Below are 26,127 nucleotides of genomic sequence, written 5' to 3'. Positions count from 1 at the left end.
ACTACATGCAAATGCCACGTGCACGCCTGTGTGTGCATGTGTGTGCGCGCGTGTGTGCAGTGGTGATCGACCCTGGTGGCCGCTCTGCAGGGAGAGGCTACGTCGACCTCGGGGCTGCTTTCCCCCCCGCTCCTTAACGTCTCCCATCACTGGAGTTCTCGGCATTACTTCCTTGAAGGTGCTCTGGGGGGCTCTCCGGGGTGGAAAGCAACCTCCGGCCAGCGCAGCGGAGCCGCGAGAGGTGAGGGGGGTTGCAGAGGGCGCGCATCCTCCAAAACAAAGCGATCGCAGACTTGCTCAATTCCGACCCGGCCGGCGGAGGAGGCTTTCCAGGTCTGCACACAGCCGGGGCCGGAGTCGCTCCGGGCTGGAGGCTGGAGGCTGGAGGAGCCATTTCAGGCTCGGGGATGCAACAGGATTTGGGAGCCGCGGGCAGGACCTGGAAGGCCACCTAGCGGGCTTTGTTCCCGATTCCGGGCAGGTCCCCGAGCCCCAGATTTGCGGTCGCGAAGCCGAGCGGAGCCCTTCCTCGCACTAATTGGAAGGGGAAGGGAGTGACTCATGTTACACCCGCTCGTATCTTCCCTCCCCGTAACTGCTAAATTGTAGCTTTAAAAGGAAGTGACATGGGGTGGGGAGAGACGTCAGCTGAGGACCACTTTTTTTTTTTTTCCCCCGAAGGGTCCACCCCATGGGTGGAGTCTCGCTTTTTCTTTCCAGTGTTGGCTGACTTACAGCTCCTATAAACTAGTGGCAATTTCTGCACCCCCAGCCTGCTCCCTTTCAGTTTCTGATTTCTAAGTCCATGTGCCAGGGGCCGCCAGAAAGGAGGTATGTGCCGTTCGTGCTGTTTGCAGGCGACTTCACCTCTGGGCGTGGCGGATGCGTGTGGGTCTCTCTCTGTCCCTGTCCTCTCCTCGGCTGGACCTCACTAAAACCTCTGGAAGGGGTAGGTACAGGACGAGGAAGAGTGGAAGGTGGAGGAGGAAGTGAGGCGACAGTGGGGACGTGGAGGGACAGAGCCTGCCAGGCAGAGGGGCTTTGCTGCCAGGGCAGGACCCTTTCTTTGTGCTCAGCCGGGGGAGCGCTCCCGGCCGGGGTGGGCTTTCGAGCTGCTGCTCGGGGCTGCATTTCCCCTCTGCGGCCCCCTCCCCTTGGTGGGGAGGAGGAGGGGGGCGGTGGAGAGCGATTTCCCTGCAATAGATGAAGCTGGGGAGAAGGTTCCTGTTACGGATCGGTCTCCTGTGTCATGCAACACGTTCTTCCGTCCCTGGCGTTTCTATGGCAACCACAAAAATAATACTCCACCGAAGGCCGCCCCGATATAAATTGATTTGTTCGTATGGCGTTGGGAGTCTGCTGCTTTCCCGGCCGGCGATTGCCTCCGCTTGCTAAAATCCAGCGTGGCTTTGTGGCTACCCCTCAGTCACTTTCATTTTGGTTTTTCCCTATCACAGGAGGGCTGGGGGAGGGGTGTTGTCAAGGAAACGGCCATTGGTAATTACCTCTTTATTTACTTAATTTTTGGCCTCTGGATTTCTCCATCCTATCTAGGAATTGTGGAAGGAATGACTGGGTGTCGATGCAGGTCCGCCGGTCCCTGGCCTGTCTTAGAGTCTGTCTTAGAAAACCAGGGCTCTAGATGTGATGTTAATGCCTTAACCAGACCAAGCAGGGGGCCAGCCCTCACTTCTGGAGAGGAGGCGAGATCCTTGAAAAAAAAGTTTAAAAGGGTGTCTGAGAATGGGCACCGATAGATATAGTATCATCTGCCTCACAGGGTTGCCTCCTAGTCTAAATGTTCAAAAGAGGGCTTCTTTGCTCTAGCCTGAACATATGCAGAAAAAAGAAAAAAAGCTAAGTTCAACAAGTAGGAGTGAGTAACAAAAGATAACCAACGGCAGGATTCTCAGTTTTTTGCACATTGTCCTTGGATGGATCTCCATGCCAATGGCTCTCATTAAGGGTCCGTAGGGTCCATAGATCTTCTCTTTTTCAAAGTTGGGAAAGCGTTAACCCATCTGTGATTATGAATCAAGCATCTGCAGTTAGAAAAGACTATCATGACAAGAGGGAGAAAGTGTGTGCATGGAAGTGTGTGTGTGTGAGGTGGGGGTGGACAGGGACAACAGGGGCAAATCAAAGTCCTAAGTTAAAACTATTGAATCTTCTGATTATTCTCCTCCATGGGGAGAAAAAGAATTGATTTTCAGGAAAAATATAAAGTATGAGAGAAAGGTACTATGCACCCAATAAGCAAAGTTAAATATAATTAGAATCAATTGCACATCTGCTACAAAAGCATAGTCCAAATGAGCCGACAAACAGGTAGGAATCAAACTGAGGCTTTTATTCAGTATATCTGAGGAAATATTTGATAATGGACACCATTCCCTTAATTCGGGCATTCCGGATTACAAATCAGCCTTTATAAGACAGATCAATAGTCATCTCATCCTCAATTCTTAAGATTGCCTGTGTAAGTTTGAATACAGATTTGTGAAGGTCGCTCAGCTCTCCCAGTGCCTTCCTGCTATTGAAGCCAAAAGCATTACTTAGAAACCTCAGAGTAACCCTTCGGTGTGGAAACAGGAAGAAGGGGTGGTTTGAACATGAGGTTCTGTTTGCAGAAATCCTTACCTACATATATGCTTTTATCTAGGACTTACAAAAGTTATTATAGTGCAAGAGATCTCGAGTGTTTCAGATACAAAAGTTACCTGAAAACGGGGACTACATAGCGTGGCACAAGACTAACTAGAAGCAAATGGAGTTAAAGCCCAGAGAATTAGTTAAAGGGCATAAAGCAGGGAAAAGTGTCATTGAAAAGCATATGACTCTCGCTTTGGAAATGCGTGCTAGTACACATGGCAGTTGAATTGTAAGCTTCCGATGTTTGCAAAGAGCATGGAAAGCAGTTGTGCTAAGTTACTGTTTTTCTAGCCTGAAAATGGTCCTCAAGGATGTAGTCACCCTCATGACCCTGGAAAGCAGCTGCCCAGTGTGGAAATCCAAATCTGTGAGGGGGGCACTCTGGAGTTTCCAGACCTAACCATTTCACAACAAAAAGCCTTTTTTAAAAAAAGATTTTATTTATTTATTCATGAGAGACACACAGAGAGAGAGGCAGAGACATAAGCAGAGGTAGAAGTAGGCTCCATGCAGGGAGCCCGATGTGGGACTGGATCCCTGGACTCCAGGATAACGCCCTGAGCTGAAGGCAACCGCTGAGCCACCCAGGAGTCCCAACAACAACAACAAAAAAAACCTTATGGAATGGAGTTCAAAGGGCAAGAATCCTTTGGAAGCACAGCCAGGAATAAATAAATACTGTCCCATCATTGGACCCTGAGTGGAGGTTAAAAACATAATTAGCAGCCCTGACCTGACCTGGGGAAGGTCAACGGAGCTATAGATGCAGAGCAAATTCAGGGTCCCAGGAAAGAGGCTGAGTAGAGGTGACACCAAAGAAAGGACTTCCGGAGTTGGTAGTTATTTGCCCATGGAGCTGAGACCTCAATGTCTGCAAGGCTCTGAATTGGGTGCTGTGACGTTTGTGAAGGACGAAGAAGTTGTAGTCTGGGCTCCCAAGTTAAAGATCCACCAAACAGGAGTGACAACACGTGCTGATGTGCACATAGCTGGAGAGCAGGAGGCCAGGACTCCTGGAGGGAGATGAGAGAGAGCAGATGTAGGTTGGTTAGTTTGAGGAGAACGTGATCAGGATGGGGATGCAAGGTTGGAAGTAGAGGAGAAGGACAATTAAAGGGGAAGAAGGCAAAGTTGTCCCAGCTGATGGAGGTTGGGGTCAGGAAATGAAGCATGGTTCTTGGTTCTTGTCCCAAGTGGGGAGAGTTCTGTCTTTAGTGTGGAAATGGGGCAGGTGTACTCTATGCTGGTGAATATAGATTCAGGGACAGAATTTTGTCTAAACCAGAGGAAGAAAGACTGGTAGGAGAAAGATGATGTGAGCAGGTGGTGAAATCCTGCCTAGTCCAATTGTTTTGAGATGAAGCTCCAAAAAGTAAAGACCAGACTTAAATCAGATTTTAAACGAGAAATTTGGAAAAGGGAACCCCCTCCCTGCCCCTACAACATCATCCTCATGATACCTACCATTGCCATCTCTTTAGATTGTGGGGTGTTCAGATAAGCGTGTGGCCGACTTAACTGCATTTTGTGCAATTTCTTTATTGTCAAAAGGAGGTTTAAAGGGTATGTGAAGACTCTGCATTCACAGTTCTGAAGGATTTTTGAATGCCTAAGTGTTTTGAGAGACATAGGTGATCAAACCTGGCTTCATAATCACCCAACACTATCCAGAGCTGGGGCATAGAGTTGCAATAGTCTTTGCCTAAGACAGACTCAGTTTGGAAAGGAAGTTTTGGTGCTGTGAAATTTGGCTTCATGGTGTGAACCAAGGAGGACCACTGCTAAGGCTGTGGGAAAGAGAAAGCTCAAATCAGGAGCTTGTGCTTTCAACAATATTCGTTGTGCATCTTTTGTCTGCCAAATGCTACCGACTCAACTGTGAGCAAAACTGGATACAGAGTAAATAGCTACAGTTTTCAAATATCTGAGGGGTTTTTCAGGGAGATACTGTGACGGATTGATCTCCATTTTCTTCTAATGACTAAGGAGAAAGCTCTTAGAAGCAATTTTCGTTTGCTTTTTGAATTTTGAACATTATCGTGGAATGATCCATCTAACCTGTCTCCTCTATTTTTCAAGAGGAACTCTGACTCCACCAAAGATTTCCTACCTGTCTTTGATTTTTGTCCTCATTTTGTTCTACTTCCTCCTTTAATCCTAAATCCTACTTTTCCGTCACCCTTCATTCATTCATGTATACATACATACATACATGCTTCCATCATCCATCCATGCATTCATTCACTCAACAAATGATACTATCATGTGTCAAGCGCTATAAATTATGGATATAGCAATAAATAGGAAACTATTTCTTTTCTAAAGAAGCTCAGGAACGAACAGAGAGACAAATGTGGAACCAGTTCCTTAAACAAGTGACGGTTATTTTTGAGAGAGGCATTTATTGGCTAATGGCACTGCATGCTTCCTTCATTGAACAATTTTATATATAGATTGTGCTGAGCAGAGGAGGAAAGAGTGGCTAGCTGTTTGACCATTATCCATCTTAGAATTTTCTTATACCTTTCATACTGGTTGAGCTTATGGCTGGTGTCAGGAAACATTTGTTGATTAATGAAATGGGAAGATGTGGGATTTCTGACCCTGGAGCCATAGAGGAATACAGTCCAGAAGACTTACATCTTCTCTTTCTCTCAAAGTTCCCTCATTGCGAGTTACTTGTAGACTTCTATGGGACTATGGCTCCCTCCAGATGGACTCCAAGTATAGCATTTTTATTGATTGATTGATTGATTTAAAGATTTTATTTATTTATTTATTCATGAGAAACACAGAGAGAAAGAGAGGTAGACATAGGCAGAGGAAGAAGCAGGCTCCATGCAGGGAGCCCGGTGTGGGACTCAATCCTGGGACTCCGGGATCACACCCTGATCCAAAGGCAGATGCTGAACCACTGAGCCACCCAAGCATCCCCAAGTATAGCATTTTTAAAAGAGAAACTCCCCCCCTCATCAAAATTATATGCTCATCGGTTTACTAGAGAGCCTCTTGTCCTTTAGAGCTAGATTTCCCATAATGCATTTCAAGTCTGTGTCTCCTGACAAAACCAAGTAGGAACATCTTAAATCTAAATATATAAACTAAAGAATGTTAAAACCTCGTCAGAGTACTTCCTGCTCGCATTTCCTGATGTCATGTAGCTTCTCTTAGAATTGTTTTGCTCCCACTTGATTTCTACCTTGGCATGGAGATTATATGGGCAATATACTGAAGTTCATCTGAACTCCACCCCCCTCTGCTTGTTTGACCTTCAGAGAAAACATTTAGCAAGTTCCTCTTCTTTGTTATTTTGATCTCAGATGAGGTCAGCTTCTCCTTCCAGCGGGAAGCTGTTCCAGAGTTCCAGATAACTCCAGTTGCCACAGATCTCTCCCTTTTGAATTTGAGTTATACATAGTGGCTATTCCATGGTTATTTCTATGTAGGCTTCTACAAGAGAACAGAGGCACAGTTTGGACTTCATAGTTGTCTGAAGCTGATTGCTAAAATTCCTGCAGATTATTCCTCAGTCTGGGGGATGGCAGGTCACCTGCGGCCGCCATCAGAGATGCCAGGTGACCAGCCAGCCTGTCAGTTCCCTGAGAATGGTAATGGCCCACTTTAATGAGGACTTCCTGCGTGCCCGGCTATTACAGAGACCGCACATCTATCAATTCGCTTTGTCCTCATAACACACCACGCAGGTAAAACATTATTATCAGTTTCCATTTTACAGACACAGAAAGATTAGTGAGTTATTCACCTGGTTTCACAATACGGAACAGAGGTGAGATTTGAACCAAGGCTATTGCTTTCCAGGGCCCAGCTGTGTACCACCGCTCCCTCCACACCGTTGGTGCTGTATTCATCCCTCTGTGCCCAGGACCTGCATGGCAGCACATACTGAGCGGATGTGCAGTAAACATTTCTGGCATGATGATCAGATCTCTACCATGCAGACCTTCCCCTGTATCCCTTTCATCCTAGTTTTTGGGAACTGCAGAAACATTGGAAGTGACAGTGGTCACTTGAACTTGGGGTACAGCTAGGAGCAGAGCCTAGAAGACAAGCTTCAGTGGTTTTCTGGGAACTTTGTTCTGGTTTAGCCAGAGAGGTGACCTGGTAGGGAAGGGCAAGGACCCTGTGGTTAGAATAGCTGAATAGCAGTGCAGGGTATAACATCAAATTAAAGATCAACTGGGAAGCCCGGGTGGCTCAGCTCATCTGCCTTCGGCTCAGGGCCTGATCCCGGAGTCCCGGGATTGAGTCCCGCATTGGGCTTCCTGTGGGGAGCCTGCTTCCCCCTCTGCCTATGTCTCTGCCTCTCTCTCCCTCTGTGTCTCTCATGAATAGATAAAATCTTTAAAAAAAATAAATATCAACTGTTCTCAAAACTAATTTTTAAAGATTTATTCATTTGAAAGAGAGAGAAAGAGCATGACAGGGAGGGAGGGTAAGGAGGGAGGGAGAGAGAATCTCAAGCAGACTCTGTGCTGAGTGTGGAACCTGGTACAAGGCTCGATCTCACGACCCTGAGATCACATCCTGACCTGAAACCAAGAGTCAGATGCTCTGACTCAGCCCACTGAACCACCCAGGAACCCTTCAAAACTTAATTTTTAACCAAGGATTGACTTTGCTGAGAAGTTGCTCTTGAGGACCCTGCTGGTGGCTGCGTGAATGGCTCCAAGGATTGTGCGTGGAGAGGCAGACTTTTTTTTTTTTTGTCTCTTGTCAACAAGTTTATCACTGGTGTAAAGGCAGAGTACTCTCTGGAAAGACACTGCCGGTGCTTATCTCAGACAAACTTTGAAAGGAGAACTGGTGAAATGAATTGACCAGGAGGGAAGTTTGGTCTCCTTCCCATCTCTGTCAACTCGCTCGTGAGCTGTCACCTCTCTGTGGACAGAGGTTAACCCAGGCTGATGAAATTTTAAAGAGCCTGGCCATACCGAGTGCTTTTTCCCAGGATGCTGCCAGTATCAGCCTGTCATCGATGCAATCTCTGAACCTTCCTAGTGGGCCCAGCTCTTTGCTCCTCTTTTCTCTCCTCTGCCGTGGGGAAGGGCCGGTTGCATGGGCACACGGTGAGCGGCTTCCTTCCCCAGCCGTGCCCCACCCTTGTGCCTATCTCCTGAACCTTGGCCTCCATATTCCTGACATTCTTCTTCCATCCCACCATCCGTCCTTCATAAAATGTCACTCTAGATGCCATTATATTAAATGGCAATTCCCCTTTTATGCCTCTAGCCTAAGGACTACTCTGAGTGCTTGCTGGTGACATGCCCTTTCTTCTTTTTTTTTTTTTTAAAGATTTTATTATTTATTTATTTATTTATTTATTCATTCATTCATTCATTCATTCATGAGAGAGAGAGAGAGAGGGTTGGGGGAGGCAGAGACATAGGCAGAGGAAGAAGCAGGCTCCATGCAAGGAGCCCGATGTGGGACTTGATCCCAGATCTCGGGATCATGACCTGAGCCAAAGGCAGACGCTCAACCTCTGGGCCACTCAGGCGTCCCTGGCATGCCCTTTCCAATTGCACTGTTTCTAGCACCAAGCAGAGTATCTAGCACGAATGAGTACTGTAGCCCAGTGAAAGGTAGGCACAGGGAGTCAGGGGTGACATGTGCCTCATCTGATGCCCCCCCACCCCGGTCTTCCCAGGCTGACATTCCTTTAGGACAAATTCTCAATCTGGAAGGTGTTGACATCTTGGACTAAATAATTCTTTGTTGTGGGGCCATGCTGTGCATTGCAGGATGTTTAGCAGTAACCCTGCGGCTACCAGTCATTCCCCTCCCCTACCCCTCGAGTGACAGCCAAAAATATTCCAGATATTGCCAGATGTCCCCTGTCGGGGAAGAGTCATCCTTAGTTGAGAACTTTCAGGAAATCTTACACCCAACACCCAGAAATCCAGTTAGCCGGCTCCCTGAGCCACAGAACCCATCTCTCTGGACTAACTTGCACTCACCAGGTTGAAAAGGGACAGCCCAAACCAAAGGGGCAATTTGTTCATTTCAATGAACAAATAGATAAGTGAAAAATAATAAAATAAATGAAGAGCAGACTTGTAACCCTTAAGTCCTCAAATATGGCTTACCCACAGGTTTCTGCTTCGATGGCCCCTGCCCCTCGGCCTGCTGAACTCTCTGGGGGACAACCCCTGGGCGGGATAGATTCACGTATCTAAAGAAAGAATTGTGAGAGCGATTGATAACTGACTTCGAGCCTTTGCTAGGATTTCCTGATTAATTCCCAGTTTCTAGGGATCCCTGGGTGGCGCAGCGGTTTGGCGCCTGCCTTTGGCCCAGGGCGCGATCCTGGAGACCCGGGATCGAATCCCACGTCGGGCTCCCGGTGCATGGAGCCTGCTTCTCCCTCTGCCTGTGTCTCTGCCTCTCTCTCTCTCTCATTCTATGTGACTATCATAAATAAATAAAAATTTAAAAAAAAAAAATTCCCAGTTTCTAGGCCAACCCAGGGAGCTCCACTCCCAGGTTTCACTGGTTATTTATTTGCCTCTTAGCGCCCTCCCCTCCCAGTCATGTAGGCATTTCAAGCCTCTCCTCTCCTGCCTTCTGGCTTAGTCCAGAGGGCCACTTACACTGGGTGTCCCAGGACCAGCCCCTACTTCAGGCAAGGCCCGGCTCCCAGCCCATTGCCTCGTAACACTAGGTGTTCAGTCATCTTGTGTCCCTTCTCCCTTCCAGGACCGGAAGGATGGGCATGGGGGTGTGGCTTGGGTGAGTCTGTCCTTCCAGACTCCTAGGCAATCCCAGAGCCCCTCACGGCATTTCTTACTGAATCCTAGTATCCAGTCTACCAGCGGCCAAGCGCTGAGGGTACAAAGATGAGCCACACAGGGTCTGCGTGCAGGAAAGGACAGCATCTGTAAAAGCGTTGCGTATGCTTGCATGCTGTGTTCTTTCCCATAACCTCCCTGGATCTTCTTTCAGGGTTAAAAGACCTTCCGTATCTTCAAAATGAGCAGAAATTCTACATCTTAACCCCCAAATCACATGGAAATTTAAGAAGTGACTTAAGACCAAATGATATAATGGAAGTCATGTGGTGTCACTAAATTCCTCATTTGACCTCCATTTCTGGTGGAAGAGTGGGGGTTAAAGTTTAATAGGGGAAACAGAGAGAGGACCGCAGAAATATTTTAAGTGTGCCTGGTTGTTTTAATTATTTATATTGGGTCCAATTTTAGCCAAACTGGGACTTCATCTCCCACCCCTACCCCCACCTTTTCCTACTCCTTCTGTCTTCTCAAATGGCTGAACTGTAATTTGTCTTTAAGACAGTCTGGTTGTAACAGCTTCTCTCTGGCTTGGCTCCCCAGAGAAGATGTACCTTTCTTGAACATGTGCTTTGCCAGGCTGGGATCTAGTTGTGTTCTGCGGGTGTTGGGCAAGCACTGAGTTGCAATATCCCAAGAATGGGTGCACCATGTGACACAACCCTGCCTGCCTCTCTGGGCGGGGAGAGGATTAGCAGACTGGTGAACAAGGTGTCCTGCCCTTTTCAGAGTCCACAGGAACATTTCATTAGCCAGAATCTAGAGACTGCTGGGCCTCCTTCTCTAGACACGTTCGACTGGGCCACAGAGACTAGGGGCCTTTTAGGGACCACAAGAAGCAGCATGGCATAAGGGAGGATCAGGGCAGGGTGGCAAAGCCTGGGTTGGGTCCCCATCCCTGGCCACCTGCTTCCTTTCTGTGGGATGGACTTTGGGTTCCTTGAGACCAGGGCTGCCTGTCCCTGGGTCTGCCGTGGCCCCACACTGGGAGATAGCCTTGTGCATCCCATGGCTTCGTTTCCCGACCCAGTCGGGCAGGAGGCCAGGGTAGAGGCCAACTTCTTCAACCACCAACATGGTGGGGCCATTTTGGGAAAAGTGTGCCAGCACGTGTGCAGGGCTGCAGGATAAACTGGGCCCAGGTCACCCAAGCATCATTTTGCTGAAAGATCTAAGATTCATTTTATATAAAAAAAATAAAACAAACAGATATGCCAGGATAGAACATGCAGCATTTATATGAACTTTTAGGACAAAGCATGCTTGGTTGTTTGGATGGCTTTAGGCCATGGCTCCAGACCCTTCAGAGTTAGCTTCCTCTGCTGAAGGGAACATCTCTGTGGAAAGTTTTTAGAGGAATACTGAGCTGGATGATCTCTGAGTGACTGTGGGAAGGAAGAGTCGATTTATCATGCTGTCCCTCCCACCACCTTTCCTCTTTTCCCCTGTCCCTAAACGGTGAGTCTTGGGGATGGGATGGGTCATCCCCGCGGACTGGCCTGCCTTGACTGTTTTCTTCCTTGTCTCTTTGTTCCTGATGGTATAATTGATGGAAGGTTGCTTGAGTCCCTCTCTTTTTGGCTCTGGTCACCCACTTTTTTGGACTTTACTCCCTTCTACTGGAATAACCCCTTTTCTAGATCAGCCCAGCACCCATTCTGTCCTTTCTAATCTCTCTTCCTTTCCCATTGCCTTGACTGTCTCTCCAATGAGGAGTTGCTTTAACTCCTCCTGAGTACTGATATCTTTTATCTTATCACTGGTTTACGATACATTACCTCCTGTTCTCATAAAGATTTTTCTCAACTGGGGTTATCTTTGGAAATTTGAACAAAACAGTCAGGCATGTGAAATCTGCCAATTCAAATCCTAACAAGCTGTTCTAAAGGTACCCCACTTTCAGGGTCCCACGCTCTCCAGGAGGTGGAAGAATAACCTAACTAAACATTATATAAGAAGCCTGGGCAGATCGTGTTGTAATAGAGGGAAAGAGGGGCACTCAAAACCTAACTACTCTAATAAACCACTTTTTTTTCCCCTTTACAGTAAGATGGTGGTGGAGGAATAAAAAAATCTGAACTGTGGACTTTGTCCAGGCACAAGCAAACTAAGTTTTATTAGATATATTTGAGAATAATAAGGAAGAAGGGTAGGCCTCTTGTGTATGTGTGTGTGTATGTCTGTGTGTCCGTGCTCTTTTCAAAACCATGTTTTTGGGCTGCCCGACTGGCTCAATCAGTAGAACACGCGACTCTTGATCTTGGGTCAGGAGTTCAAGCCTCATGCCGGGTATAGAGATTACTTAAACAAATAAAACCATGTTATCACGCATGGATATCCAGAATCACCTGTCCCAACGTTTCATTGAAAATGGAGATAATGCCGTCAAAGTATTAGGGTGCTGTGGCATCTGTCTGGCAAAGCATATTCCATTTATGAGATAGTAGATTAACTGAGGACAGATTCAACCATGTGGAAGACAGCCCCAAATCTGCAGTATCTGGTGGGAAAAATTATTGTCAAAAGCCTATGTACTTTGCGAGGCTTACTCTGATTTTACCCTGAACCTACTAGGAACAAGTATAATCCTGAAATTACTGGCTTAAACGTGGTTACCTGTTTGCCTGGGTAAATTGTGAAAAAGGAACAATTGATAGCAAGGTAGAAAAAGAAAGAACAGTCAGTTAAGAAAACTGTCCATGGTTGAGAGTCACTCATATCCAGCAGAACCGTGGTCCTCGGCCCTTGGGGTGGCATCTGATGTAATCCATTGACTAAGGCAGGAAAATCCAGATGACTCTGGAAAGGTTGCTGTCAAAAACAAAGAAAGGTTTTGTCATTTTTATCTTTTGGCAATTTAGTTCTGAATTTTAGCTCTCCAGAGAATTATTTCACTGAAACAAGTTGTCCCCTGGCTAAGACGGTTGAAGAAGGAGATGGCTGCAGGTAGAGTCCAGGTGCTCAGCTGCCTGCTCCTGGCAACAGCCCTCCTTTGGGGAAGCTGGGCTCTGGGCTGGCCTTCTAAGTCCCAGATGGAGGGCCATGGAGCCTCTGTTCCGTGTTTGGTTCCTACCCCAGACTGCAGTGGAAGGAAAGAGGACGTAAATCAAAGGCAGAGAGTGAACCTCAGTGGAGCTGGCCGAGGAAGGGTGTGCTGACCTAGCCCCCCCACTTGGTCTTGGGTGCAGAGTTGGGGATGTAGCCACAGATACTGTGGAGGGAGTAGTACCTGGCTGCCAGTGAGCAAGGAGCTGTGTCTCCCTCACATTATTCTGAGTCTCAGGGACAGAGTCTCACCCATGTTCTCAGCTTTGCCCATCTGTTAGAATTGCCCATCTTGGACCAGCGGATTGAGTCTCCGGTTGCTCGATTTAAAAAAAAAAAAAAAAGTTTTCTACATGATTCTGATGGGCTGGGAAAACTGGAACCATGTGACAGAAAAAGTGTGGCTAGGAAGACAGTGACTCCAGACAAACAAAACCAGAGCTATAAGGAGGAGGATGCTACATTTAAGGTCATCATGTGCCAGGCAGCATTCCAGAAACAGCTCATCCTTACCATGACCCATGAAGGTAGGACCTATCATCTCCATTTTCAGATGAGAAGACTGAGGTTCAGTAACATGTCCAGGGTCATGTAGCCCATAAAGGCAAACCAGCCCTTTGGCTCTTGAGTCCCTGCTCAGGTGTTCAGGTTGAGACAGGACAGGACATAGCCTCTTCGGATCCTCAGGGTGAGCGTGCAAGGTTCCATATTAGATGAGTGTAGCAAGGAGCTAAAGATTTACTTCATAACTAAAGACAAAAGGACCAAAGAGGATAAAACCAGTTAGGTAAGGATGTGGTGGAAAGTTACAGTAGAAAAAGTCTGGAAGGTTCTGTTATCTCTGACCAACATATATTCCTAGAATAGAGGTCGAGTTAAATTATTGAGTTGTCCCACATCAAACCCAGCTTGCTAACATTCCATGATTAGCTGGATTTTTGGCAAGTAGAATATCCTACCCCCCTAGAGGAATGCTGCTTTGTTAGCTATGAGGCCCTGACCTGGATGCAGTATGGCAGCTACATTCCACTGACACTGTGGTCATGTTATTAATACACCAAAGCTGGCTGTTTGTCTGGAATAGTGCGGTGGATGTGACTGGCCATTCAAGTCATTCCTATTATGAGTACTCATCATCCACCTGCCATGGCCAGGTCCCCACGCTGGACGCCTTGGACACCAGATGGAAGCTCTTGGGCTCCTGAGGAATTGAGGCTTCTAGGAAGGCAGATGTACAGAGGAAAACATTTACTGATGTTGTATGGCCTTGGTGCGGGGCTGAATCCTCTACATCACTTGTGCAGTAAGTCACGATTACCACACAAAGGTCAAGGTCTTTGATGGTGGACTTCACAGTGAAGACCAAAGAGATCGTGGAAGACAGGAAAAGGCATCTCGCAGTCTGGGGGCAGGCAGCAGAGTCGTAGAGTCAGGGAGAGGGACAGGATTTGGAAGGATGAACACAGGCTGAGCAAGTCAACAAGAGGAGGAAGGGGGAGGGTGGGCATCAGGTGTAGGGGACAGATGACCAGGGGTGCAGACGCAGGGGGATCTGGTACAGCTGGGCCAGGCTGCAGCCCACAGAGCAGTGCCCTGTAGGAAGACTGTCCTGCCCTCCTCACCGCCCTGCCTGCCCTCATTTTTCATTCTAAAAAAACCCTGCATTTCCGAGAGAGAGTAGCTGTTAGTATTTAAAATTCTCTCCTTGTTCTTCCCTACAGGGTAGCAAGCTCCTTGAGGCGCTTGGTATCTCCACTCCCCAGGGTGGTGCCTCAGTAAATATTTGTTGAAGGAATGAAAGGCATCCTCTAAGGAGGGGGGCCTTGCAGGGGGAGTGACTGCCCCCCCAATGCTAGCCAGCTGTTGCCCTACAGCCTGAACTGCATCCCAGCAACAAGTGGTCAGGCCAGGCTGGTGGGGCTTTAGTTAAAAGAAGACACTGAACCTCCTTCTCCAGGAGATGTTTCGTTTGTGGGCCTAAAATGTAGTTCAGTACCAGTCCCGAACATGTACATGTGGATGCCTTCGATGGTGGCCTGAGAAGGGTCATGAGGATCAAGTGTCACCGCTTGGCCAACTCAGGTGCCTCCGCTCTGGCAGGTAGCTTGCAACGATAATGCTATGGACTTAGCCACTGACATCTTCTTTCAAACGAACTTCTTTCCCTGAAGACATTGGTTTGCTTTCTGGAAATTGTTAAATGTCTGCCTGAGTTGGACAGGAGCTGCCCCTTGGGATGATCAGGGCGCCATCGAGTGGGCGAGGCATTGTGGGTGTGGAACCTGAAAGGACACACAGGAACTTGTACTTGGTGTGAGATTCTGTATTCGCTGTCTTAATTCTTACTACATTCTCAACCAGGAGGCCTTACATTCTCATTTGGCACCGGGACCCCCAAATTATCCAGTCCATGTGGCATTGAGTCTAGAGAAGTCTGTTGGATATTCGTGAATGCCAGCGGCAAAACTGTAGTGATAAAACTACAGTCCTGCCCTAACTCTGGACAGCTTTTCAAAAGAGGGCCACATAAAAATAAATCGGTGACCACCAGCTGCTTAGAGCATAGGTGGTACTGCTACCTAGTCCACCTTAGGTCATCTCAGTATAGGAAGGGGGAAGTCCGAGACTGAAGTTGCCTCAAATATGAGAAATGATTTCTGGTGATCATTGACAGGTTATTGCTCTTCTGTGTCCATATAAGTCTGTGCATATGTTTTCTATATTTTGATTGCCTTTCTGACTCAGGAGCTGAATAAAAATTTGTGTTTCAAGTTTTGTACAGAAAACATCAGTTTTATATTCAGTAGAAGAAAGCTTTTTAAAAAAAACAAAAGATTCTGAAAATTGATAGACAACTTTCATGTATTAAGAGATTCTGTTAACCCTGCTTTTGTAGGAAATTTGTATTCAAATGGGGAAGGATAGAAAAACATAAAGGTGGAATTGTTGCCATTTTGAATTATTTCAGTTATTCAAGCCAAGACAGATGCCTCTTTTTTTTTTTTTTTTTGATTGGTTGATTGATTTGAAAGCGGGGGCAGGGGGGGGGGGAGGACAGAGAGAGAGAGAAAGAGATTTAACCAGACTCCTGACTTAAGACTTGATCTCATGACCTTGAGATCAGGACCTGAGCTGAAACCAAGAGTCAGTTGTGCCACCCAGGCGCCTTCAAGAAAGATCAACTTTTTTTTTTTTTTTTTTTTAATTTATTTATGATAGTCACACACAGAGAGAGAGAGAGGCAGAGACACAGGCAGAGGGAGAAGCAGGCTCCATGCACCGGGAGCCCGACGTGGGATTCGATCCCCGGTCTCCAGGATCGCGACCTGGGCCAAAGGCAGGCGCTAAACCGCTGCGCCACCCAGGGATCCCGAAAGATCAACTTTTTAAGGAATAGAGTGGATTTACAGTTTTCATCTCTGAATTGTCATTCTCAATCTTGGTGATCTCATGGGGAAATGGGAAAAGTATCATAAGCCTGGAGACAAGTAAAATTCGCTGTTTCCAAAAGTTGGGAGATGTAAGTACAGCCTTTATTCTGGTATGCAGGACTTGTCTCAAATATTTCATTAGTAACTAGTAAATAATCACATAGAGCCACTGTGAGCCACTAAAGCTAAATTATGCTGAGTTGACTTAGCTTATTACGTTGGTACCATTATTGGGTGAGTCACTTGAGAAAACGGTGGGGCAAAGGTGGAATTTTTATTTAAGTAAAAATGCAACAGAATGTACCCTAACATCTTTGTGTATATGATAGTGAAGCTGGGGGTTGGGAGACCAGCTGGACTCAAAAGCTAATGGGACAACAAAACAGGCTTGTTTTTATTTCCACTATGAAATAGAAGATGGAACTCATGCTGTCTTTCCTTTTTTCTATTCTGCATCTCTTTCTCATTCATTCCTGCCCACATTCCTTTTCAATTTCCATGAAGAAAATTAATTTAAATTGGCTCCTCATATTCAAAGGATCAGCCTGTCATTCTTTTTCATTGTTGAGAAGTCAACCATCAACCATTTTTTTGTATTTCTTTCTTCCATTCATTCATCTAATTTTTGGATGGCTTTTTTGAGATCTATTTTACATATCATAAAATTCACTCATTTTAAGTGTACAGTTCAGTGAGTTGTAAAGATTACACCGTTGTGCAGTGGTCATCAAGATCCAGTGTAGAACCTAACACTTGCACCTGCAGCCTCCAGGTGATCAGCAATCCATTTTCTATTTCTTTAGTTTCACCTTTTATGGGAGCTGCATATCAACAGAATGGTTCAATATAAAGTGTTTTGTGTCTGGCTTCTTTCACTTAGCGTAGTTTTTTTGAGGCCTATGTCCATGTGTTGCCTGGGTCAATAGTGTGTTCCTTTGTTTTGCTGAGCATTATTCCATTGTGTAGATAAACCGTATCTTGTTTATTTATTCATTCACCTGGTGATGGATATATGATTTTCAGCATTTATCCAGTTTTAAATTTATTGCTTTTATTCCTGATCCAAAGTACAGATTAGAAATAAGTCCTAGGGGAAAAATTAGAGAGGAGGACAAACCATGAGAGACTCCTAACTTTGGGAAACAAACAAAGGGTTGAGGAAGGGGTGGTAGGTGGGGGGATGGGATGAGCACTGGGTGTTGTACTATATGTTGGCAAATTGAATCACAAAAAAAAGAAATCCTAGTTTCCTTGCTACTTCATCCGTCTTCCCACAATCCCCCTTGAGGGACACGAGCATCCATAGGAAGGGCTTGGAGGAAGAGTGAGGGGAGCTGCCACCACCCCCACCCACCCCTCCCCAGGCCCTGGCCACAGTGTCTCTCTCTCAGCAGGTATTTTGAATTGGATGCTGTGGATTGATCAGGTTGACAACCGACTGGAGAAAGAGCAAGTCTCTCAGACAAGGAACATAAATTCTCGACTTCTATCTTGGCTCAATTGTCTTCCAGCCGAAAAACGTAGAGGTTTCAATGTTGCAGATTGATGAACCCATTTTTCTACTCAATTATTTATCTTCCCACTGATTTCATTAACTAAGTGAAGCTTTTGGCAATTCACCAAATTTCATTCACAAACTCTTTCCATAAGTGTCAGCTACTTGCAGGCCCTGTGTTGGCTCCTGGGGGACAGGGTAAGGCATCAGATACCAGCCATGCCTCACCAAGCTCTGCTCCAGGGAAGTTTTGTTGGCTTCTGCTCTGTTTGGTCACTAAAAGGCAGCTGACCTTATAGCTCTAGTAAAATCTCTTTTGCTTGCCTGTTTGAGCTCTGGAATTTTACCTGAATTTCCTCACGGTGAATCTGCTATAGCAAATATCGTCTATTACGTACTGTAGTGGGTAGCATTGGCAGTAATGAACATAAGCAGAGTATTCAAACTCAGGTATTCAAAACCTTTGACCCACTGAAGATTTTATCTGGATCTTAAGCAGAAAGCCTATTTTCCTGTAGGGTGGCAATAGCTTCTGTTGGCATGCATGCCTAGGGTTGATTCCCCTTTGCTCTTTGAGGCTGACTAGAAGACTTAGAGGTGGTAAATATCCTTTACAGCCTTTACCTACAGGCTTTGCTTCGTATCTAATGTGAGGTCCCACCCTACGTTTATTTACAGTCCAGTTTCACAGACATCGTCCAGCTTAGGAGGATACAATTTACCTCCATACAGTGTTCTGGTAGGCATTCATGCCATGCCAGCAGACCTTGGCACCACCATCTTGCTCTGTTCCCTGGGTGAGGGGAGGGTGCCTTCTTCCACTATAAGGACTTGCCCATTTCTTTTTTTTTTTTTAAACAATGTCAGGACATGTATGATTGTATCACATGTAGATTAAAAGCTGACTATGCTTATGTTTTGTCATCTGTAGGGCAAGGGGTTTGTTTTACTTTTTTAAACAACTTGATGGGATAGCATTCATACCATGAAGCCCACCCATTTAAGTGTACAACTCAGTAGTTTGTGATATACTCAGAGTTGTGCAATCATCACCTCTATCTATTTTTAGGACATTTCATCACCTCAAAAAAAGAAACCCGTACCCATCAGCAATGACTCCCCACCCCTCTCCCCTCCAGCCCCGAGCAACCACTAGTCTATGTTCTGTCTTTATGAATTTGCCTATTCCCGATATTTCATATACAGAACCACACATTATGTGTTTTTCTGTGACTGATTTCTTCACTTGGTGCAATGTTTTTGAGGTTCACCTATGTTTGTTGCATGTATCAGTAGTTCATTTGTTTTTGTGGCTAATATTTCATTATGTGGATACACAAAATTTTGTTTGTCTTTGCATCAGTTGGTGGACATTAGGGCTGTTTCCATCTTTTAGCTATTATGAGCGGTACTGCTCTGAACATTCACACACAGGTTTTGGATGGACTTCATGTTTTCATCTTTTAGGGGCACATACCTAGGACTAGAATTTGGGGATCATATGGTACCTCTGTCCAGCATCTGGGGACCTAGAGCCCAGGGCTTTTCATTTACTTCCTAAAATCTTTCGGAGGCTAAGGAAACAATGATACTTTGCATAGAAGTCTCAAGCCTTCAAATCCAAGTCCCTTTGCTCTTCAGGCCTTTCTGAAAATGTTATCAGAGAACTGATGCAGGAGAATTTTATAGATGACCTACCACAGGGAAGGAATGAAGGAACGACTATCAGAAAGGCTGTTGGTTCAGTTCCTGTAGTGGTGATTACATGGGGTTTTATGATGGGGAACCAGGACTGTGTCCTGTCCAACCTAATGTACCGGTGTACTGCCCTCAAGATAGAAAAGATGGTTTGTTGGATGTGTTCAGCAGTGTGTGCTTTTTTTTTTTTTTTTTAGAATGTTTGTTTTATTTTTATTTACTTTTTTTTTTTAGATTTCAAGTAGGCTTCGTGCCCAGTATGGGGCATGAACTCACCACCCTGAGATTAAGAGTCACGTGCTCTATAGAGTGAGCCAGCCAGGTGCCTCAGTGTATGCCTTCTTCTGAACAGTTTTAGGACACTAGCTTTTTTGAGTTCAGGCTTTATATTTCCAGAGCTCTCCACTCTGCCAGGATTTGCTTTCTTAGAAACTAGGAAGTCTTGCGAAGAGCGTTATCTGAAACCAAAAAGCACTTGCTTTCTGTATTGAATTCATTTTTTTGTTCTTTCGTTTAAGTCGGTATTTACTGATCTTTAAGAATTAAATTACTGTTTGAATAAAGCTGAGATCAAGGATTAAAGGAGTAAGTCTCCCAGCAATAAACCATTGCTAAACTATACTTCCGTCTGTGGAAAGGACTTGTTGAAGTGGTACCTTGAAGTTTTTTGTTTTGTTTTTTTTTTTTTTACCTTCAAGTTTTGTAAGAATATATTTCCCCCCATATTCCTTACTCTGTGCAGAGGAGTGACATAACCATGAGAAAAGATAACCAATGAAATTTGCACATTTATAAATCGCCTTATAATATTTTGTAGAATTTCAAACCAATTGTCTTATTTTTCACCCCCAATGGTCTTGGGAAGTGATTTGTTGGGAATGACAGAAAAGGAAACTGAAGACCCAAACTAAGCAAGTCATAGAACTTCCCTGAGCCTCCATGTCCTTAACTATAAAATAGGTAACTGATAAATGAGACAGCATTGTCAGGACCAAGTAATGTATGACATACTTAAGTAATCTAAAAAGTGTGGTGCAAAAGTGTGAGCTCTTTTTTTTAAATTTTTATTTATTTATGATAGTCACACAGAGAGAGAGAGAGAGAGAGAGAGAGAGAAGCAGAGACATAGGCAGAGGGAGAAGCAGGCTCCATGCACCGGGAGCCCGATGTGAGATTCGATCCCAGGTCTCCAGTATCGCGCCCTGGGCCAAAGGCAGGCGCTAAACCACTGCGCCACCCAGGGATCCCCCTTTTTTTTTAAACTAAAATACATTATCCAATGTATTTTAATATGCCCTACTTGGGTAGTGTATTACCCCATCACTCTTCTACCAGTAGTATTTACCAGCATAAAGAAGAAAATTACTATTTTCCATTATCTCTAACTCAGAACATCCTTCTGGAGTGTTAATTGTCCAACCATTTTGAAAAGCACTTTGTTAATATCTGGGAAAGCTGGAGGTGTGCTATCAAACTAACGTAGTAGTTCCAATTCCATTGGTCATTAATGCATTGTCTCTAATAGAGGAAAAAACTGGAAATACCCTAAATGCCCATTAATATGATAATACATTAATTTTTGGTGTAGTCATACCAAAGAATACTTTTCTACACTTAAATCAACTAGACTGGATGCACAAAATTTCAAAAAATAGTGAAGGTAGAAAGAAAATCATCAAAGGATCCAAATACTATTTATGTACATCTTTACAACTAAAACATTATATATGGTCTGTGAATATATATACATACAGTAGAAGAGTAGACACATAGAAGAAAACACATGAATTTCAACCTCAGATTGGGGAAGTGGCTTCAATTATCTCTAATAGGTTATTTTTTTTAAAAAAAACATGAAGCAGACAGGACTAAATATCAATGAGGTAAAGCATTTTGTATCTTTTGTGTATTTGAAGTATTTCAGAAATTTAAAAAAGTTTGATGGCTTATCCTCCAGACTATTTCCTTTTTTTTTAAGGTTTTATTTATTTATTCATGAGAGACACAGAGAGAGAGAGAGAGAGAGGCAGAGACATAGGCAGAGGGAGAAACAGGCTCCATGCAAGGATCCCAATGTGGGACTTGATCCCAGGACGCCAGGATCATGCCCTGGGCTGAAGGCAGGCACTTAATCGTTGAGCCACCCAGGCATCCCCAGACTATTTCCTAAGCATGAGATACACTTTTTTTGTTTTATACAACTTGGTGACTGCCTTAAATGATTATGTTGATTATGCATCTTGTTAACATCTTTTTGTCACTAAATATACTTTCTCATTGTCATTTTTCTTGGCCCTCCTAAGTCTTTTTGTTACAGTTTAATTATTTCCTCAAAGAATTTTTAGAAGAAACAAAACTGTTGATGCTTCCTTTTAATATATTTATTTTATTTTCTATTTGTATTTATTTGTCATTTATTATCAGTTATTTATTTTTTATTTATTCATTTGTAATTCAAAATTATTTATAATTCACTTATGATATATTTGGTCTCTGACACTGAAGGAGCTCTTAACCGAAAAGCAGAGGGAAAATTAAAGTCTGGTTTAATCAGGGCACAAAGAATCCTTTGAGTTTCTTTTTCTTTTTTTTTTTTTTTTTTTTTTTAAGATTTTATTTGTTTAGTCATGAGAGACACAGAGAGAGAGAGAGAGGCAGAGACACAGGCAGAGGAAGAAGCAGGCTCCATACAGGGAGCCTGATGTGGGACTGGATCCCGGGACTCTTGAGATCACACCCTGAGTCAGAGGCAGACGCTCAATAGCTGAGCCACCCAGGCGTCCCAGAATCCACTGAGTTTCTTAAGGAATAACACAAATTTGGGCATTCGCAATGTGGAACTTTATTATTCCCAAAAATAACAAAGAACTGTCTGCTTTGGAAAGCAAATCCTCCCAACCTGGTGGCCTCAACTCAATCACTGGCTGCTGCCCATAACTCCCAGAATGCCCTGCGGTTTCCCTCTGTCCTTGGACTCCCTTTGGAGTTTCCTGTGTCCAAGGCTGTTGGTCCTTCAGCAGAAAGTGGCCCAGAGGCCTTGTGAGGCCTTGCTGTTCACTTTACTCTTGGATGCATCCCTGTTCTGGGTTCTTGAGATCCACCAGTTAAGACACTAAAGCTCCCTGCTGTGCTAGGGTTTCCATTCCCTAATCTCTAATTGATAATGTGTCCTTTTTATTTTTTTAATATTTTATTTATTTATTCATGAGAGACACAGACAGAAGGCAGAAATATAGGCAGAGGGAGAAGCAGGCTCCCTGCAGGGAGCCCAATGCGGGACTCTATCCCAGAACCCCTGGATCAGCCCTGAACTGCAGGCAGGCGCTCAACCGCTCAGCCACCCAGGTGTCCTGATAATGTGTCCTTTTACAATTTGAACTCTTCATTTCTGCTTTTTTTTTTTTCTTCTGCAGAAACCATCCTATAGATAGATAAGTACCATGTCAGAGGTAGTAGGACCCTTACAAGTATTGGGAGTACTTCTTGGATCTTTTTGAATGGGAAAAGTAAGGCCCAGACAGTGGCTTCTGTATCCACCTTGGTTTCCCTCATTCTCAACTGAGATTCTGTTGGCATGGATGTAGCTCCAAGGTCTAGCCTCCTGGTTTCCTATGGACTCTTAACTCGTGATTGGTAAAGACTGGTCCGTAATACACAGTAAGATTTGCTGCCTCTGAGGGAGGAAACAGCATCCTTTGGGAGTGCCAGGAGAACAGGCAAAAGGAAGAAAGAGTGCTCAGAGCTTTGTCCCTACCCTCGTGAGTGATGGGGCCAGTCATCTGACTCTCTAGCTGGCCAATGTCTCATCAATAAAATGAGTGGTTGGAGTGTTGATCCTCGTAGTTCATTTCTTCTCTATTGGTATTTAAGGGATGGAATTGTAGTATTATGAACTAATAGAATAGGAGAGATCTTTCTATAAATGTCTTGGATACAACTGGTTAAATATTTGAAAATAAATCCACTTAGATCTTCACAGATTATCATAGACAAAAAATAAATTTCAGATCAAATAGTTAAGAATAGAAATTAGTTATGGAAAAACAGTGACATGTTTTCTGCAGGATGAGAAGTAGAGTAGAAGGATGAACTTTCTACCTCAAACTTTATGAAAGAAATCATAGTTACTACTTCAAAATGATTTAAAGCTCCAACGAGCTAAAAATAAGAGCAAACAAATTGGAAAAATTGTTCACTGTAAATGGAATAGGAAAGATGTTATTCTATTTAATATATGAAGAGCTCTTGAAAATCAATAGGCAAGAGATAAATGGCAATAAATTAAAAGGCAAGTCATGAAGAAAAAGCAATAGTTTAATGAATGTTAAAAAATATCCAACTTTAGTTGCCACCCTGAAAAATGGAAATTAAAACAACAAGAGATTTAATGTATGAAGAGTGAGTTTTTGTTATTCTTAAGTGAGAATTCTTACTGTTGATAGACAGGTGATGAAATGGGTTATTTTTGTATTTTGCTGGGAAGAATTTAAATAACTACAAATCTTTTGAAAACAGATTTGGCGATATTTCCAGAAACCCTAAACCATTTGCTCCTTTAACCCAGAAATCCCATTCATTCTAAGGAAATAACTAAAAATTCGGAAGAAAATGCTTTATTTATTATTAAAAAGGCAAAAAGATGTCTAGGCTTACAACAATGAGGCAACTGGATAATAATTATGACATACCCAGTATAAGTACTAGAAGAGTTATCTTGTGACATTGAAAATGCTCTCACTAAAGCTTAAGGAAAGGGCATATAAAATTGATTTAACCTAAGAGCCCAATGATATTTAAAAACAAAAAGACTTAAAAAAAATTAAAAAAAAGACTTTTGCAATGGTTGTACCTAGCAAAGAAAAAAAAAGGTCTGAATTGACCAAAGACTAAAAGAATAAACCAAAATGCCAATGACAGTTATGGATGTTAAAATGTCTACATTTTAGAACTTTACAAATTTTATATAATGAATGTGAATTATTATTAAAATGGGGGGAAATTATCTTTAAAAATATTCCATGACTATGGCTAAGTGACTTACATAGAGAGTATATAATTTACTTTTTTTTTAAAGATTTTATTTATTTATTCATAGAGACACGGGGAGAGAGAGAGAGAGAGAGAGAGAGAGAGAGAGAGAGAGAGGCAGAGACACAGGCAGAGGGAGAAGCAGGCTCCATGAAGGGAGCCTGATGTGGGTCTCGATCCCTGGTCTCCAGGATCACACCCCAGGCTGCAGGCGGCGCTAAACCGCTGCGCCACGGGGGCTGCCCAATTTCCTTTACTTTTATCAAATTTGTATTTTATTTAATTTGTGTATTTTTATTTTTTAGATTTGTATTTTAATAGAAGAATCTTTGTTTAAAAACAAACCAAAAAACCCAGTCCACTGTGGTTCCCAACCAATATCTGAGCTCTCCTGCTGGGATTTTAAATAGGTAATTTGCTTTCATTTTAGTTATTTTCATGTCAGTTTGATATATTGCCTCATGCAATTTTAGCATTTGTAGAAGAGGATTCTGTGCTTGTTCCACAACGTGGTGGCTTAGGGAGCAATCATGGAGGCTTATCTGCATGGCTTTTGCAAGGAGAATAAATTGTTGGGTCATCTGCCCTCTGCTTATTGTAATGGAAAAGAAACTTGGGGCTTTGTCAGTTCATGCTATTGCTTTTGCACTTCGCTTTTGATGATTCAGAGTTATTGGTATTAAGATCAAATTATATTAGGTCATCTACAGGTTCAGATTGAATCAACATTTATTGAGCATCTGTTTATTCTGTAAGAAGTGGATGGGAGAGGGGTTCATCCTAGGCCTGGAAATATTACTCAATAAATGCTGGAGTTTATTGAGCATAGTACCGACCCACATAAAACACAGAGAGGGGCCCGGTAAGAATCCCCTGTGCTTACCCTGAAGTCTAATGCAAGGGCATAAGGTTATAACGATACATATGAATCAGTGAATTTTTAACTGAATGGATGAATGAGTTAGTTAGCTTTACAGACAACCTAATGAATGAATAAAGCTATCGATGGATTAATGAATGTTTGCATGGATCCAAGAATACCTGTCCTGGATTCTATTTAACAGATGTTGAAAAGAACATCACTGCTTTCACCAAGGATCCCGTTACTGAGCTTTGTGACAAGAGGAGAAAAAGAAAGGGGGAGAGAGGAGGCCCTGCTTCATGGTTCATCACTGCTGTTATTAATGAAACTTTTCGAGGAATAGTCAGTCTGTAATGACCCTGAAAGCATTGTTCCTGTCTGGGTGTTTCAATATTCTGTGGTCATATTTCAGACCTATCTAGAAACAAGGATACTGTAAGTCAACTTATTTTGGGCCCTCACAGCCACCAATTCTGTCTTCAATAAATGATTCATGTCAGGAAAGCATTTGAGTGCATTTCTTTTCTAATAAGTCTCTCTTCGGGTCCATTATGCATGAATCAAGTCAGGGAAATTGCCTGGGTTCATTGGCATCCCTTTATGAAAATCAAAGAAATGAAAGATTTAAAGTCTAGCTTTATTGATCTCCCACCTTCCACATATTCCTTACCAGAAAAGGAAGAGTTGGCAACAGGAGAGCCTCCAAGAACTCAAGAATCAAGGGCGCTTAAGGAACAGTGAGGAGGACAGAGAGGGATCCACCAGAGGAAAGAGCCCACATCCTGGTGCCTCAGGCACAGAAAGGAAGGCCACTGGCTTATTTCACCCAAAATTAGTTCCCCTGAGTGGACCCTCACTGAGCCATCTCCCAACCCACACAACGAGCCCCACTGATAAGGACAGAGCCAGCAGAGTGCTTCCTTGGAGCGCTGCTCCCTGGGGAGAAACCTGAGTATTTATGCCATAGAAGTTTCTATGAATCAGAAGTACCGTGGTTGATGGCATGTGGGGAAGCAGAGCCATTTCCCATTTTCTGAGCCATAAAATTGGGCTTGAAAGAGCCCCGGTGTATCCCTTACCTCACTGAACTCTCCCACCACCCTTCTA

The 26,127-nt window shown here is 44.0% G+C and overlaps 1 protein-coding gene across 3 annotated transcripts in view; it reads left to right on the top strand.

Moving 5' to 3' along the window:
• Window positions 1-707: 707 nt before the first annotated feature.
• Window positions 708-26,127, top strand: part of AGPAT4 (1-acylglycerol-3-phosphate O-acyltransferase 4) — a 127,993-nt gene continuing 102,573 nt past the window's right edge. For 2 of the 3 annotated variants that reach the window (XM_055310602.1, XM_055310601.1), the window contains exon 1: window positions 708-831. The gene's annotated coding sequence lies outside the window, so the exon portion shown is untranslated. Of the gene's footprint in view, window positions 950-26,127 lie in introns of all 3 variants that reach the window. The other variant, XM_055310600.1, reaches the window with a different exon arrangement.

The sequence above is a fragment of the Nyctereutes procyonoides genome, unplaced genomic scaffold (assembly GCF_905146905.1).
Source record: "Nyctereutes procyonoides isolate TBG_1078 unplaced genomic scaffold, NYPRO_anot_genome, whole genome shotgun sequence".
Taxonomy (NCBI): domain Eukaryota; kingdom Metazoa; phylum Chordata; class Mammalia; order Carnivora; family Canidae; genus Nyctereutes; species Nyctereutes procyonoides.
The sequence above is the reverse complement of the archived record's forward strand: the minus strand, read 5'-3'. Positions and strand labels throughout refer to the sequence as shown.